The sequence below is a fragment of the Schistocerca nitens genome, chromosome 3 (genome assembly GCF_023898315.1).
Source record: "Schistocerca nitens isolate TAMUIC-IGC-003100 chromosome 3, iqSchNite1.1, whole genome shotgun sequence".
Taxonomy (NCBI): domain Eukaryota; kingdom Metazoa; phylum Arthropoda; class Insecta; order Orthoptera; family Acrididae; genus Schistocerca; species Schistocerca nitens.
In genome coordinates, this window is record NC_064616.1 from 456,272,953 (window position 1) to 456,290,256 (window position 17,304).

Genomic DNA, 17,304 nt, shown 5'->3' on the forward strand with positions numbered 1-17,304 from the left:
TTTTCTCCTTTTTTCTGCTGCAGATTTTATATTTTTAATAGCCAAATCAATTATGTCTTTGTGTTGAAGTTTACGTGTATTCGGGAAAGGTAGAAGCTCTCTGATTCTGTTCGGTGGTTCTTCATTCTTCAGTACAAGAAAAGGTGGTAAAGCAATGGAGTCATGAGGCATTTCATTCAGCACGTTTTGAAATAAGTGTAAATATCTGTCCCAAAGCTGATGCTTCCTGTGACAATAAAGTCTGCAAAGCTTATTGATTTCTTTCATAATCCGTTCAGACGGGTTACAATGTGGTGAGTACGATGAAATAAAAACAGGTTTGATTTTATGGTTCCGAAGCATGTGTGACCAAACACCAGATCTGAATTGAGGTCCGTTATCTGAAATGACTTTAGCTACGTGGCCAACTTCACGTAAGAAATTTTTAGCAAAGGCGTTGGATACAGACCGTCCAGTGGCTTTACGTAACGGAGTGAAAGAAACAAATTTTGAAGTAAGTTCAACAGCGACTAGAACGGCTCAAATGGTTCAAATGGCTCTGAGCACTATGGGACTTAACATCTATGGTCATGAGTCCCCTAGAACTTAGAACTACTTAAACCTAACTAACCTAAGGACAGCACACAACACCCAGCCATCACGAGGCAGAGAAAATCCCTAACCCCGCCGGGAATCGAACCCGGGAACCCGGGCGTGGGAAGCGAGAACGCTACCGCACGACCACGAGATGCGGGCGACTAGAACGTACGAAAATCCATTCGATGCTCTGACAAGGGGTCCCAAGTGATCAACAGCAGCAAATTCTTTTAATTTAGAAGGAATGATAGGAAACAACGGAGCACAATGTGAGATAGTAGAGGGTTTCGCCTTTTGACAAAGTTTACAAATAGACAAGACTTCGAATTCTCTGTCAGTACTTGCAGAGTGATTGTTAGTGTCTAGTTCAGTAGAAAATTCCGAACTGTTGTCTAACAGAAGGTAAAGCCGACTAATTTCCTCGTCATGGTTTGAGAGCCAATCTTCAAATTTCAAAGCTATTGACTTACCTTCTTTCTCTAAACTTATTTCAGCATCGTGAAAGTTTAAGATTGCTTTGTATTCATTCAAAAAGTCTACTCCCAATATAATTTCCGTCGACAATAATGGAACAATAAGAAAGCTCATAGAGAAGCTGTGGCTTTGACAAAATAATTCTAAGTTAGTTTGTGGGCGTACATCTACACTTTTTCCAAAGATTGCACCTTGTAATTTAATCTTACGTAACGGAAGTGTGGGACAATCGTTCGATTTGTTGCATTTGCTAAAGGCTGTTTCACTAATTACTGAAATGGGACTGCCAGAGTCAAGTACTGCCGTAAATTTTACGTCATTTACTGTAATTTGAATCACAGGATATGCAATGTTGTTATGTTTTACGTCGTGTTCCTGGAGTAAGATGTCCCTAATGTCTTCCATTTTTACGTAATTACTAGCTACGGCAGCTGCGTCGTTAGTTTCATACATACGTTTTGTGGCTGCCAGCGGTATGAGTCATTGCTTATTGTCTCTTCGTTAGCGCGCGTCGTTATTGTGGTTTGGAGACCTAACTTCTACAAATTCACCTTGTCGAGAGGACCCTGCCCTGTATAAATCCCGCCAGTTCTGATGCAATTCAGGTCTGTCGTTACGATCATATCGTCTGTCGTCATGTCGGTAGATTCCATAGTTTCTTTCTTGTCGGTCACATGGTGGAGAAATTCTCCCTGAATCGTAACTGCGCGCTGGACCGTTGCGTCTAAAGTTATTCTGTCTCCCTTAATAATATTTATTTTGGTTCCCATATTGTCTGTTTCTCTGATTGTCTCTGTGATAGTCATTACCGTGGTGAGGTGATCTTTCCCTGTAATTATTACTACTCTGCCAACGGTTGTCATACGGGTGGTGTCTGTTTTGGTCACGATTTGTGTTGTGAGAATAGTCTTGTCGTGTCCAGTTATTATTTCTTTCATCGCGGAATTGCGACGGATGTGACCTGTAATTGTTGTGTTCCTGTTTTCGCGTTCCGCGATTGTCAGTGTCAATTTCTAATTCTTGTAAGAGTCCCTGAAAAGCTTCAATGTCGTCTTTGCAACGTTCTGCCAAAATAATATGTCGTAAATGTTCAGGCAATTTGATTAAGCAAATGCGAATGAGTTCTGAGGGGCTGTATGGGTTCGACAGGTACTGATTCATGTGCAACATGTCTTCAAAATATTTCACAAGACTGGAAAATTCAGATTGTTCGAAATGTTTCATCATTATGATGCTATGTTTTACTCGGTCTTGTGTAGCTTGAGACCAATATGCTGAGAGGAAGTCATGATAAAATTCTCTTTCACTGTGACAATCGTGAATGACCGATCGCATTCTTACAGCTGGTTCATTCTCTAAGTAGCCACACATAAATTCTAATCTGTGTTCTAACGACCAGTTGGGAGGAAAACAATGAGAGAATTGATGGAGCCATGCTTGTGGATGAATGTCGTTGCCAGAATTCTTAAATGTTTTGAATTTACGTGTAGTAATGAACAGCTTATAGTCAAAATCATCGTGTCGGCGAGTAGCATATCGGTCATTGTTGCGTCGTGTCGGCGGTTCCATCTCAAAATTCGGTGCACCTTGCCAATTTCTTTCATAATTTCCGAAATGCCCTGTGTTATTATTTTGCGGTTGTTCCGTATTTCTAAGTCCCTCTTCCCGTGTTGGAGCGCGAGTGTCCTCTGAAATATGAAATTTTTGTATTACTTGTGCCAACTTATCTTGTACTTCCCGGATTTCTCTATTGTGTTGCGTGTTAATTTGATTCTGATTTTGTTTGAATTTCTTAATTTGTTCATACTCTTCTGTGTCAGTGATGGCTACAGGTCTTGTGTCATTCAGATCATCATCTACCTTTGTAGATAAGTTAGTGAACTGATCCGAAAGTTCGGCTACTTTCTCCGATAGTGTACTTATTTCCTCAGTGTCTTTTTATGAACCAAGTTTCAGAGTATCTACTGTGTCCTTTAAGTTTTCCTGAGTTTTTGCAAGTTGCGTAACCGAATCGGTAGATGCAACTGAGTCAATTTTAGCTTGCAAGGTGTCGTGATTTTCATGAACAATGGGTTGCAGTTCTTTTATGGCTGCTTCGTGATTCTGTAATGCATTTTCATGCCGCAAAAAATCGGTTGAAAATGCTCACAAATTTGTGTTTTTACTTCATTACAGACTTTTTGACATTTCGATTCAATGTTATGTAACTCAGTAGTTAAATCTTCACGTGTTTGTTCAAGTGTGGTGTCTAACTTTTGAAGCTTTTTCTGTGTTTGTCTCTCATTTTGTTCCATTGTGTCTAACTTTTGAAGCTTTTGCTGTGTTTGTCTCTGATTTGGTTCCACTGTGTCTAACTTTCGAAGATTTTGTTCCATTGTGTCTAACTTTTGAGGCTTTTGCTGTGTTTGTCCCATTTGTTGTATTAATTGTAATAACAATGCACTGGTGTCTGAAACATGTTCCTCAGTGGTTTTCGGCAGTGAATTTGCACCGGCAACATTCACATTTTGACAAGCAGAAATTGTGTCTTGACTTATTTGAGAAAACGGTGAGGACCCAAAACCTGAATCTACAGTGTTTGCGAGATTGTGTCCTGTCATTTCGGATTCCTGAGGCGAGCTATTGACGACCGATCGATCAATAATGCTTCCCTGTTCACTAATTGTTTCACTGTCTACGCCATTATTTGCCGCCCGCCACATTTCCCTATGCACAATTACCAAATCACTAGTTTCAACATTAGTTAATTCATTACACGGTGGCGCTAACACACTGCTTTCGTCTTCACTGTCATTTCTCAGTTTACTTTGGAGCCTAGTATTAGGTTTTTACAAATTTCAAAACTCCGCCATTTGTCACCCCACATCCTCCACTGCTGGCAGCTCACCTTCAACTGCGCAACGCTACGCGCTGTTCACATCCAGCTGCCCAACACTACAATGGCAGACAACAATGCAAACTAGCCACAGACTGCACACAGCACAGCCAGTGCTACGTGGCGTTACCAATAAAAAAACCTAAACAGCCTACTTACATGACGCAATCCAAGATGGCGGTCTGGTGGTGGAGAGGATGGGTCTCATAACAGGAAATTCAAGGGTACATTGTTTATTCGCAAAAAAAATCAGTTTGTTTGGGTTGGATTTCTTTTTCTTATCATTCTCTGCTGCTTGGAAACATGAAGGACTTGTAAGAAGTAATTACATGGAGCAAATATGTTACATAACTTAAAGTTTGGCACTGTACTCTGGATGTCTTAACCTAATCTTTGGCCCTTTGTCAGCACTTAATCTATTGTTCTGTTAAGTGGTTTACAATGTCACCCCCATTTGCATAAAATATTGTACCGCCTTTGATACCAAATTAAGTAATTACTTATGCCCTCCCACCATTTTCCAGTATACTTGTAGAATTTCACATGCTTTTGAACACCATTTCTGGCGCATTATTCTTTGTCACCCACCCCTCTTAAACTATTGTACTGCATTTTACACAAAAATCATGCAAATTAACCTAGTGTTTTGCACTTAACATTCTGTTTTACTCCATGTCACCCATTCACCCACACGCTCCCCTTATTTATTGTACTGCTAACACCATGTTGATATAAAAAATTTATGCAAATTAATTAAATCAATATTCTTCACATATGGAATATAGTTTAAACAAAATATCGCTAGTAAAAAACACATTCCACAACTCGACACCTGACGCCAATGCCACCAACATGGCACACATTCCCAGGAGTCGGGATGCACCGGTGGTCCCCGCGAAGTGATGATGACGCCGTCAGCTGCCAAACCACGTGTAGGTGTCAGTTCGGGTTTCGCTAGCATGAGGCGGCGACATCTCTTTCATACTTGGCGCTTGACAAACTCCTGTCGAAATACATGTTCTCATAGGCACCATTGCTGCGATGCATAGATGTGGTTCGGGTCCAGCACCGAGAGAGATGTTCCAGTGCTTCCCAGAATAGCCCATGGTGTATTGTTCCTAGCAATCCTAACAGGACAGCCAGATTGTCACTGAATTTACCCATGAAACGGCTGCTGCTGCCGGTCTGCCATTGTTTTCGGCAGACAAGACTTTCAGTGGCAAAATTATTTTGTACAGATCGCTACATTGCACTGATAGTTAAAACCTGCAAAATTTGTCTACAGATCATCAAATACATACAAGACTCATAAGAATAATGGGAGCCAGGAACAGACTTACCAGTGTAAGTACAATTAAATATTACGATTGCCGCTGCAGTCTGACACCGATCGATGTACAAGTAATGTATCCTCTTGACGGCAGTGGTTATGCAATGAATCTCATTATGTATAGTGCACATAATTTTCCACATAAAAAACTCTCTCATAACCTCACGGTTATCATTGTGCTGAATCTATACTTCTCTCACGATAGGACACTCACTCATTTTCTCTGGTCATGTCACAACATATGCCACAGTAATATTGTACTGCAAAGTATACACATTTTACACAAACAGTGCGTCTATCTTTTATATCTGTACAGTGCCCAAAAAAAATGGTATGCCTGCGCACACACTGGCCAAATGTCTCGATTCTCCTCAGTCCTAGGAAATTATCTGACAAAGTCTTCGAATGAGCGCTTCTGGAAGGTGCTGCATCCTGCCAAGATTCTCTCATACAAGTGTTATGAAGGACAGGCGTCCGGAACTGTGTGTGATAATGAATACCCCCCCCACGAATCCACGGATGTAATGCTTCGAAAGACATCACCGACACAGGTTGGTGTACTGTAATCAACATCACTATCGATAGAACAGCACGGAAAAGGTGAGGGTACGCTTAGGGGTGCCAATGATGGGATGTATTGTTACAGCTGTATTGCCCATCCTATTTGTACACTATAGCAGGTCTAGTAGAACACCTGCATTGCTATATTGTGCCGCTATTTATGAAATGAAGCTATCACTACTTTCATTCGGATATACTCGTAAGTGTCTTGAAATCACAATTCACCATGTCCAATCTATCCTTCCACTATGACTACACATATGTAAATAGTTTTGTTTTTATGTGAAGAGTGGTTTGATTACTTCCCACAAACGTATGTCGGAACGTTAGCCATGGTACCCTTACGTACCAGCAGCAGCATGTCTACCGAAAATTAAACCTTGCAAAGTGGCCTACAGATCGTCAAATACAGAAAGATTCTTACTCAATTACGCTCCTCTGCCACTGAGGACAGGAGCTTGAATATTAGAGCGTGAAACCCATGTCCAACCTAGAAATATATCACCACATACTGTGTCCCTGTGCTAAACATACAATTCGTATCCAGCGCCATACAAAAATCGCCCCTTTTACATAATTCGTGTAGCTCTTGGCCACCAGACACTCGTACATATACCGCGGAGACAGACAGCACCGTATATACTCCTCACAGCACTAGATATCTTACCACAGCCGACAGTCACAAGTCATCCACTCCCGACACTTGACAAGAGCACCCTCAGCAGACCGAAGTCACCCTCAGAACCTTTCTATAAATTTGGGCTCAGCACAAACACGTTACTGTTTCTGGTCTGGACCTGCTTGCTTGCTTTTCTACACCCATCTCCAGACTCTGGGATTACAAGAACACATGTATTCTCGCATCGTTTGCCATAATATTATACCATTTTCGCGGTACTTCTCGATATCAAGCACACAGCAGTATCCTACCATTCGCTTGCGCAGCATAATTCCAAAGATATAGACTGGAAATTATTTCTCTAGCAACCCGAAAGTTTAGGGAGGTGGAGCATACTGTAAACCACTGAGTAATTAGAAAATTATCCCATCTGCAAAGACCTTATGTGAGAACTCGAAGAAAATAGAGGAAACTCATATTTACACTCGTGAATACTGACGTCGGTGATATCGTTCCTATAATTTACAAAGTCAGCTAAGGTGATTCTCATGTACAGAGAACCAGCAAACGTGTCTTCCACCCGTCCTTCACCTGCTAGATGAACAAACAACAGTCGATGTTCTCTCAACTAAATAAAGGCGCGCAATGTGCAGAAGAAGTCAACCAAACAATTTACATGGGGGGAACAACGGTCCAGTGCAGATACACGTCCATACTGAATCTTCTCAAATTTCCACGCAATCACGATAGCTATCCAACACATACTAAGTTTTAGGTCACTCTTCGACCGTCTAGAGGACCACACGGGTAAATCACCTACATTCCTACACTCCAACAGGCCTCTCCATTTGGACAAGTATCCATGTTAAAAGCTATACCGGCTTTATACATCCACATATGGCCTTAACTACGAATGACGTGGTTTCTCCAGACAAATACTATGACCCTGAATATAGATGGTGATCGCCGGATTGTATATTATCAGACCAGCAGTGCGGTTACACATCGCCGACAGAGCACACTCGTAACAATATTACCGAATTTTGAAAGTGATTCGGCTAACAAGCATGGTATGAAACTGGTATTTGCAACTCCCTCACGCCGCCGACACTAGATATTTCTCCAGTATTTCTAATGCATTCTGTCTCGATGCCATGTCAGATATTAAATGATTAATGGAAAACTCATATAAAGATGTGAAACAAATACTAACAAAGAGATAGAGGGGCTAGCCAGTACTTACCTCAGCTCAGTACAGCCGATAGATACACAAAGCAGAACAAAAAATTTACGTATCGTAGCTATCGGAACTTTGTTCCTTCGTCAGGGAGGAGAGAGGGGAAAAAAGGGGAAGAGGGTAAAGTGGGTTCAGTTACTCACAACCCAGGTTATGAAGCAACAGGGAAAGGTAAATAGGGAGGATAGCAAAGATGGAGGCATGGGTGTCAGAGGGAAGGCAAAGATATTATACTGTATGTACTTGCCAGCTTCAAACAAAGAGGATGCATACAGAAGTAAAGAGGTATATAGTATAAAGATAAACACAACTATGCAAGGGTGAAAAGATGTGTGAATGGCTGAAGAGGAAAGGGAAAGAGGAGAAGACTGAAGAGTAAATGGGAGTGAGGTTGGTTAACATAGGTTCAGTCCAGGATGATGGTGGGATGAAAGGCATGTTAGCTGATAAATGACATGTGTTGTATCACATTGTAACCTCCCCCTCACTTATCGACCTTAATGACAGTGAAAATTAAACCGTGTGTACCTAATGGAAATTTGGGAAAAGCAATCGTCAACGAAGTTAATCTGACAGTAAAGAGGGAGGAAAGGGTTACATCTAAATGAAAGGAAAAATGCAAATGAAACTGCTGGAAATTAATTTAGAAAAGGGATAAAGTTAATAAAGAAAGTAAATGTGCGGTCGTTATGTTAACACTTAACTGGCGTTAATTAGATATTTGAGATTTGGGGAAAATTACGGTCGCCAGTCCTATGGACAACTACTATAATAACTGAAAAATAAAGTTTATTGCACATATAATTAGCACTAAAAGCGTGGCAACTGAAGGTTGACACGTGTTGTGTGAAAAACTGAATGTTTGTCAGAAGTAATAAATTTCGCTACACTCTGACTTTATTTAGCAAAAGATTTAATAAAACCGGAAAACTGAAAGTTAATTTAGTGACAGAAATTAATTGTGAAGTTTGTTTCTGAAGCACTACAAAATTCAATAAAATAAGGTTAGTCTTGGGCTACCTCAAAAATCATTTCAAAAGCTATTTGACTCTACTCAATTTAGAAATAAGAGCTTTAACTTTGAACTTGAATTACATTATTGTGAACAATTAACAATAGTAAAATTTAGTATGTACCAAGCTGAGCTGCAGTCACAGGTAAGCTAAAATATGGTAACAAAAGTCGCACTCTTAATTTGTGCTTGTGTAGTCTAAATATTTTAGCCAGCTATGAATACCTTAACTGAACTTTGAAATTAAAGCAGTGAAATGGAATGACATTACTTTAATGCTGGCGTTTGAATTTCAACGACACTCGGGTTCATTCTGGAAAAGGAAGGGACCCTGATAGGTAATGCAATTGGGACAATGAGCAACAAAGGTTCATGCTTCGTTGCTGTTATTTTGTGAGGCAAATTGAACAGTTTGAAAAGCTGAGGTCTGCCATACAGTTCTAAAATTTTACGTGCTTCCAGTCTTCCTCGTTGGTTGATTGAAGGTTTGAAGTCGTCGATCGAGGAGGTGGTGACAGTCACCATTGTCGGCCGTCGCTGTTGCAGAAGCTGGATGTTGGCGCGCCCTCTTCTCGACACGGCCACCAGGCGAAACGGGCTCTTGATGTGCGCCACCTAATGCTTCCCGTCCGCGACACCGTGTCAGAAACTATAATAGCAAGTCGAGCGCAATTACATGCTGCCAAACCCCGAAAGCGCGGCAACTCGCGGGAGCGTCACACAACACACCTGCTCCACCGCCCAACTCCAGCCAGACTCCCTCTGCCTGCGCTCCATGCAGGAGAGTTAACACTACCAAAGATCCTAAACACTTTGGTTCTCCACACGACCTATCGATGTATTCGTTCGATAGCATAGTTTTCCCTAGGCCAGACCCAGCGTAAAAATACAAATAATATTTACAAAACAATCCAATTATATTAAAGACACAGAAATGTCATATCTTCAGGTAACAAAATAAGGAAAAAATTTATAGCACAATAGATGGAAACTGGAGGATATGCAATTCCGGCGTTACACGTGCCCCACATCGTCTGAGGATGTTCGTGTAACCTAAACAGACTCATAAAACGTCCAAAAAAGGAAAAAAAAAACAGCGGAAATGCATATGCTGAAAACATCAAGAAAATGTAGCATTAGGCTAATTAACGATAAACCAATTTTTAGACCATAGTAATTGAGTGGAGACACTCCTAATCTTATTCCACTCTGTCATCTTACACAAAAGAAAACAGGTTGACAACATATAATTTTCATAGAAAACATAGAAAATGGTTTAGCTATTCTAAAATCAACAAAATTCCTAATAGTATCAAGAAATGGAATACTATTTACAAAATTAATCAGATTACATGGTCATAAAAAGAGGTAGATCAAAATACGCAAATTAATAATTAATTACATAGAATACACATTTTTATATAACCCTTTCATAATTAGTATTGCTGCCATGAGAGTCCACTTAACGCTAAACAAGGAAATAATATACAGCAGATTGAAAAAAACATAAATATTAACAGCAGAATTCTTTCACATCAGCTGTCCAAGAAGGAAAACAACTCCGCGTTCCGTACTCGCAAGTACAAAGAATGCCGAGAGCGGCACAAGAGCCGACAGCGGCTCCGCCTCGCCAGTATTGTTACGCCCGCCTGTGCGGCACGCTTGATCTCACTCGCCTGTGTAACGGCATTTCCAGAACGTCCGATTCACTGAATTCTTTCGGAAAAACTCACTCCCGAGTAATCTCAGGAAGTCCATTAACACTATCACAGTGGATAACTCAACACTGTCCACATGTACTAGCCTGAAACTTAAAACAGCGTCTAAGTACATCGGCAATTACTAGTAAAACACACATTCATGAAATCTTACAGCTAGTTACAAAATCATATTTACAATCTTTAATCTACTGTTACTCAGCTGAAAACTTAAACTAGCAGCTTGGATTTTTCAATTGATTAATAATCAGTTACTCTTAAATCATTTAATCAAAATTAATTACTTATTAATTACAACTTCTTTAATGTCCTCTTGGTCAGGCAAAAGCATGGAAATCTAGCAAATCCTTAAATCTTACACTTTATATTTACCTACTGTAAAAATTACCCATTCTGTGGTATTAATCAATCCTAGGTTGGTACAATTTCAAGTCTACAATGTTCCGTATACCTAATAGTTTTCCAGAGCTTGGATACTCTAAGCGATAAGCATTTGTGTGAGGCATACCAATGACTCTATATGGTCCATTATAAACAAACTTAAATTTAGAGATTTCATTGTCTATCTCGCTCGATTTCTCGTGAACTTTTACAAGTACTAAGTCTCCGATTGCAAACTTAGCAAAACGCGCTTTAGCGTCATGACGACGTATGCGAGCATCGGCTCTTAACTTCATTACTTCTCGCAAACTATCTTTTTTCACACCAATACTAATGTCAATTCGTGGATGGAATTTGATTATCTCTTCCACTAAACTTTTACTTCTGTCATCTAACAGGATTTCCTCACGTTACAGTTGTTCAAATTCATGCCTACGTTAAAGGCATCCAGGCCAGTTAACAATGTGTATAGGCTGGTATTGCCTATGCACACCGTCTCCTGCCTCGTCAAAACTAACTATTGTTGTATCTTGTGACGTACATGTCAAAGTTTTTCTTTCGCAATTAATCACTGCACGGTACTTTAATAGCCAATCTAACCCAATAATTACTTCGTAGTTAAGTCTGGCACGACGACAAACTCTTGTTCAAATCGTGCCCCACATATCTCGAAGTTGACAAAAATCTGTTTTGTGACCTGTTTACTGGCCTTCCCAGTAGCACCGATAATTTTCACTCCTGTTGCTGGCATAACTACGATGCCGGGTCTGTCTCTCAGTAACTCAAATATTTTCCCAGATACAGCACTCAATTCTGCACCGGGGTCAATCAACACGTTTAGTTGTAGGTCGTGCATATTAACAGACACTACTATCTGCCTACACTTGTCCTCGACTGTTTCTTTATTTTCCCACAGTAAATCCTCGTCTATATCCAGGTCATTCTAGAAAAAACCATCCGGCTTTGATCCTAAATCCGGTTTATCTGGCGGCTTTTTCAGCCTCTGTTCACATATAGTTTTAATTTCAACACGTCTGTCCTGAGGCTTAGTCTGTAGCTTCGCCTACAATACCGAAACATTTTCCTGTAACTCGTCAACTAGTGAGTGTTGCTTTGCTATCAATTCACTAATTGTCACCTTCGTTGATTCCTCTTTAGTCAGATTGATCTCATCTGCCAATCTACCTGGAGAAATGTGCCCAGTAGTATCTGCAATTACTTCCTCTGGATCTGCGCAACCCACACTGCTATCGTCCGACCGTATAACGTCAGCTCTAACCTCATACACGCTGTAATCTACGTGCTTTTCTACCAGTCGTGTCCGGCTATCACTAAAATTATCGTAATCTTTCTTCTTAATACTTTCGCAATGTTTAAACTGGAGTTTTGCGTCGGGTGGGTCGGAGACTTCCACCACTACAACTTTTAGTTAAGTCTGCCGGTCAGGGCCAGAACTTTCCGTTACTACTTCAACATCCAACTCCTGCTGGACGAAACATGACGAATCTTGCTCGTGCTCCCCGTTAACATCAACTATAGTCTGCCTGTTAGGGCCAGAACTTTCTATCACTTCACAAACAGTATCTCCCTGCGGGACGAGACGCGGCAAATCCTGCACGCGCTCCCCATAAACACTTCTCCCATACAGGCCCCTATAATCTCTTAGTTCATCGTATAAGCGACCGAACTGCCTTAACCAGACCTCATCCCTCTCTGCATCCCCTCGCTCGATGACGGACGTTTTATCCGACATCTGATCTTCTCTCAACACTTGCGAATCATTCTTAAACTCAATCTCCAGTTCCACTGTGGGTATTACAGCTGCAACTTTATAATCGATTTCCGGAACACTACTTAAATTGTTCTCACTGACAGTGAATGTATTTTCTACTGCCGTGTCTACAGCTGATCTACTACTAGTGGGCGCACTCCTTTCTCCTATCACTGGCACACTCTCCCGCCGTTGATTATTCCATACGGAGTTTTCATAACGACGAGCCCAGGATTTTCTCCTGTTATTGGGCCGCCAAAATTTCTCCACGCCCGGTCGGCCCCTCACCGGCGCGGCTAATGGTTTCCCTGCCTCGTCCCAGCAGATCCGCTCCCCGGATGCTGCTGAGGCGGCTTATCACACCCTCTGGCGTTATTACTATTCTGTAAAGCCCGTATCACGTTAGTATTGTACTGGTTTCCGTCATTCCTGTTATTATTTGGATTGTACCGATTGTCATTACGGCCAGAGCCATTATTGTTATTGCTGCAATGATTGCGGTATGCATTATTCCCATGGTTATCGGTGTCCTGGTTGTTGTGGTACCCATTGTTGTTACCATGGCCTCTACCACTGTCACGATTATTGCGCCAATTGTCCTCGTCCTCAACTCTTTCCAGGAAATTATTGTTTGTCCTGTAATTGCTTCCTACTTAGCGTTTTGTATCATCTGGAAGCTTCTTGTATAGTTCCCAGACTATTTCGGATTCCGTGCGGCGATCACGCAAATATTTCAACTTGCGGATCCAGCCCTCACAAAACTCCTTCATCGAGCCCCGCGAATTCGCATCGAAAGGCCTCGATACGACAAATTCGCGCCAGACTCTTTGTTGTTTTTGCTCTGACCAGTATTCAGCGAGAAACAAATTTTTAAACTCGTCGAAAGTCAGGTTCGTGATGTTGATGTTTAAGCCCCAACGCTTGGCATCACCAGCCAACACGTGAATAACCGCATTAATTTTTCTCTCATTAGTCCATGATCTGGGTAAAACTCTTTCACAATTTTTAATGAAATACGTCGCGTGTATACCGCCTTTTTCAAGGGGTCGAACCGCTCCTCTATCGTCAACAATTCCGAACTATGTGTACAGGTTGGCACATAGCTCTGTTTTTCGTCAAGTTTCTTCTCTAATTCCGACACTCTCGTAATTACTTGGCAAGTGGTTGTCGCAAGCGTTTCCACTTCCCTCTTTTTCTCTTCGCAGGTATTAGCCTGTTTCCTCACTTTAGTATCTATTTCGTATACTGAAGCCTTTAAAGTTTCCACCTTCTGTTACTCCTCTTTTTTCACTAATTGAATTTGTACCGTCACCTTATTCTCGATGATCGGAGCAACTGCTTCTCCTGCACTTTTCTCGATTCTGCTAATTTCGGAATCAAAACGAGTATTTATGCTCGCAGTTTCCGCCTGAACTCCTATCATTTCCTGTTTAAGATTACCAATTTCGGTGTTAATCACAACATTATCTTCTTTGATTTTATCAACTTTTGTGTTAACAACTCCAACATTGTTGTTAACAACATTAATAGCTTTGTTCTGATTGTCCAGCTTCCTGTCAATTTTTCAGACTGAGCTTTAATTTCTGCCGATTGAGTTTATATCTTGCTAGACTGAGCCTTGATTTCGTTAATCAAAACATTCAATCAATCAGTTAAATTCCCGGAAACTACCGGTTTTACTTCCGTAGAGGGTTCCTCTATAATTGCCCCCCCCCCCCCCCCTATTCGCCATCAAGGGGATCGGATTTTATTTTCACTTCCGATTCCGAAACATTTTCTAAAGTTTGGAATTCCATTTCTGCTCTTTGTTGCGTATCTGCGGTCGCATCTTTCATGCTAGCCGCCTGCCCGTGAACAATGGGTTCTGCGGTGCGCGTTTCCCACTGTTCGACCGATTGTTCCTTACCCAAGTCTACCAAATTCTGCTTATTGTCGACTTCACTCATTTTACCAATTTTCAATATAAATGCCAAATCTCAAATCTAATTAGCATTCCTCCCACTACTTATTTTCGCTGTCGTAACGCCTTTTTCGTAACCAGAACTTTGTTACGAGATTTGCACAATGCAAAATTCGTGACCAGAGCAACCTCAAATCCGAAGATTGTCCTGTCACCAGGTCGCCAAATGTAACCTATGTGGAGGAGGTTAGCACCGCTTATTGGTGTATAGTAACAGATTTCAAAGTGTTGTGATGTAATAGCAGACAGTTAAGAAGAATAAGAAACAGATGATTATGCATGATGGAGCTCCAGACGGATGGAGTTGGAAGCAGAGAACATACGTGGAGGAATTTAACGAGATACGTCGTAATATAATACCTACACGTTAATACTGTTAATACAATTGTCACGTCCTTTGAAAATATATCAAGCTACGAAGGAAAAACGGTAAACATCATTCTGGACACAAAGAAGTGGTAAATGGCATGCAGCAAACCGCAGGCAAGTACTCGCAGCATTCAGAGTTAAATTGATCAAATTTCGACAGAATATCTACTCTTCAGAAGTAAAATATTTGCTCGTATCGCAGAGAAAATGAATTTGGAATCAGTAAATGGAAAACAGAACGACTGTGCCTGTGTGATTATGCTATCTCACGCGAAAACTGTAATGAAAAGTGATTTATCCACGTAATAAATGATTTAAGACCAGCAAGTAAACTTCTACACAAAACTGTTTCTAAACTATGTATGAGAAGTATTAACTTCACGCGAAAAAGTAATAGCATTCTGAAACTTCCTGGCAGATTAAAACTGTGTGCCGGACCGAGACTCGAACTCGGGACCTTTGCCTTTCGCGGGCAAGTACTCTACCAACTAAGCTACCGACGCACGACTCACGCCCGGCCTCACAGCATTACTTCTGCCAGTATCTCGTCTCCTACCTTCCAAACTTTACAGAAGCTCTCCTGCGAACCTGCAGAACTAGCACTCCTGAAAGAAAGGATATTGCGGAGACGTGGCTTAGCCACAGCCTGGGGGATGTTTCCAGAATGAGATTTTCACTCTGCAGCGGAGAGTGCGCTGATATGAAACTTCCTGGCAGATTAAAACTGTGTGCCCGACCGAGACTCGAACTCGGGACCGTTGCCTTTCGCGGGCAAGTGCTCAACCATCTGAGCTACCGAAGCACGACTCACGGCTGGTCCTCACAGCTTTACTTCTGCCAGTACCTAGTCTCCTACCTTCCAAACTTTACAGAAGCTCTCCTGCGAACCTTGCAGGACTAGCACTCCTGAAAGAAAGGATATTGCGGAGACATGGCTTAGCCACAACCTGGGGGATGTTTCCAGAATGAGATTTTCACTCTGCAGCGGAGTGTGCGCTAATATGAAACTTCCTGGCAGAATAAAACTGTGTGCCCGACCGAGACTCGAACTAGGGACCTTTGCCTTTCGCGGGCAAGTGCTCTACCAACTAAGGTACCGAAGCACGACTCACGCCCAGCCTCAGAGCCTTACTTCTGCCAGTATCTCGTCTCCTACCTTCCAAACTTTACAGAAGCTCTCCTGCGAACCTGCAGAATATCAGCGCACACTCCGCTGCAGACTGAAAATCTCATTCTGGTATTAGCATTCTGTTTTACTTCTTCAACTAATAAGTCACTGGTCACTGGCTAGGTGCATGTGTGCTCTCAGAGCTGTGCTCAGTATCACGTGCAATGTACATGTGTGTACTTACACATGGGCTCTGTTTCATCATGTACAATATACAGGGTGATTATAATTAAAGTTAAACTTTCAAAACGCTGTCGAAATAACACCACTGGTCAGCATGACATCAAATTGCAACGGAATATTATCGGAGAAGATGAAAACGTATGGCAAAAGAAAAAAAGTAGTGTCAAAATTGATGAATAGAGGGCGCTGTATATGTCAGAATACGTAAATGAAAACACCTGTCATGCGTACGACCCATTGAAGTTGGTATAAACACGCCGGGGACGCGGTGTTTCCTCCATTCGCGTTTGCGACGTTCGCCATAACTGTATCAATGCAGAATCGCGCTTTGCTTGTAAATCTGTATTACATGAATTATGAATGTGCACACGTCGCTCTGAAGAAGTTCTCGACAGCGAAGGGTTTGAAAAAAAATGCGTTGTCCGATGACTGCCGTGGATCTGGAGAAAATGATTCGGAAATTCGAAAAGACTGGCTCTTTTGGTGTGCAGCCTGGTAGAGGGAGGAAACGAATTGATTCGACCTCAGTGGAAGCAGTGGCCGCACCAGTACAGGAGGAGACGAGTGGTGGTGTGCAAACTTGTAGCACACGTAGAACTGCCCGAAAATTGGACAATCCTACGAAACATCCGTCTTTGCCATCCATTGAAAATTACCCATGTGCACGAGTAGCTTCCTGTTGACCTGCTAGAAAAAGACACCTTTTCTTTAGAATTTCCTGCTCGGATGGAAGTGGACAGTGATTGACCGTGGAAGATTTTGTGGACAGACGAAGCCCACTTCCAATTGACAGGATATGTCCATTCACAGAATTGTCGAATATGGGCAGCGGAAAATCCACACGCAAATGAACCAGTACCACTTCATCCAGAAAAGGTTACTGTGTGGTGCGGGTTTATGGCATCATTTATCATAAGGGCATATTTTTTCGAAGATGGTTCAAATGGTTCAAATGGCTCTGAGCACTCTGGGACTTGACATCTGAGGTCATCAGCCCCTAGAACTTAGAACTACTTAAACCTAACTAACCTAAGGATATCACATACATCGATGCCCGAGGCAGGATTCGA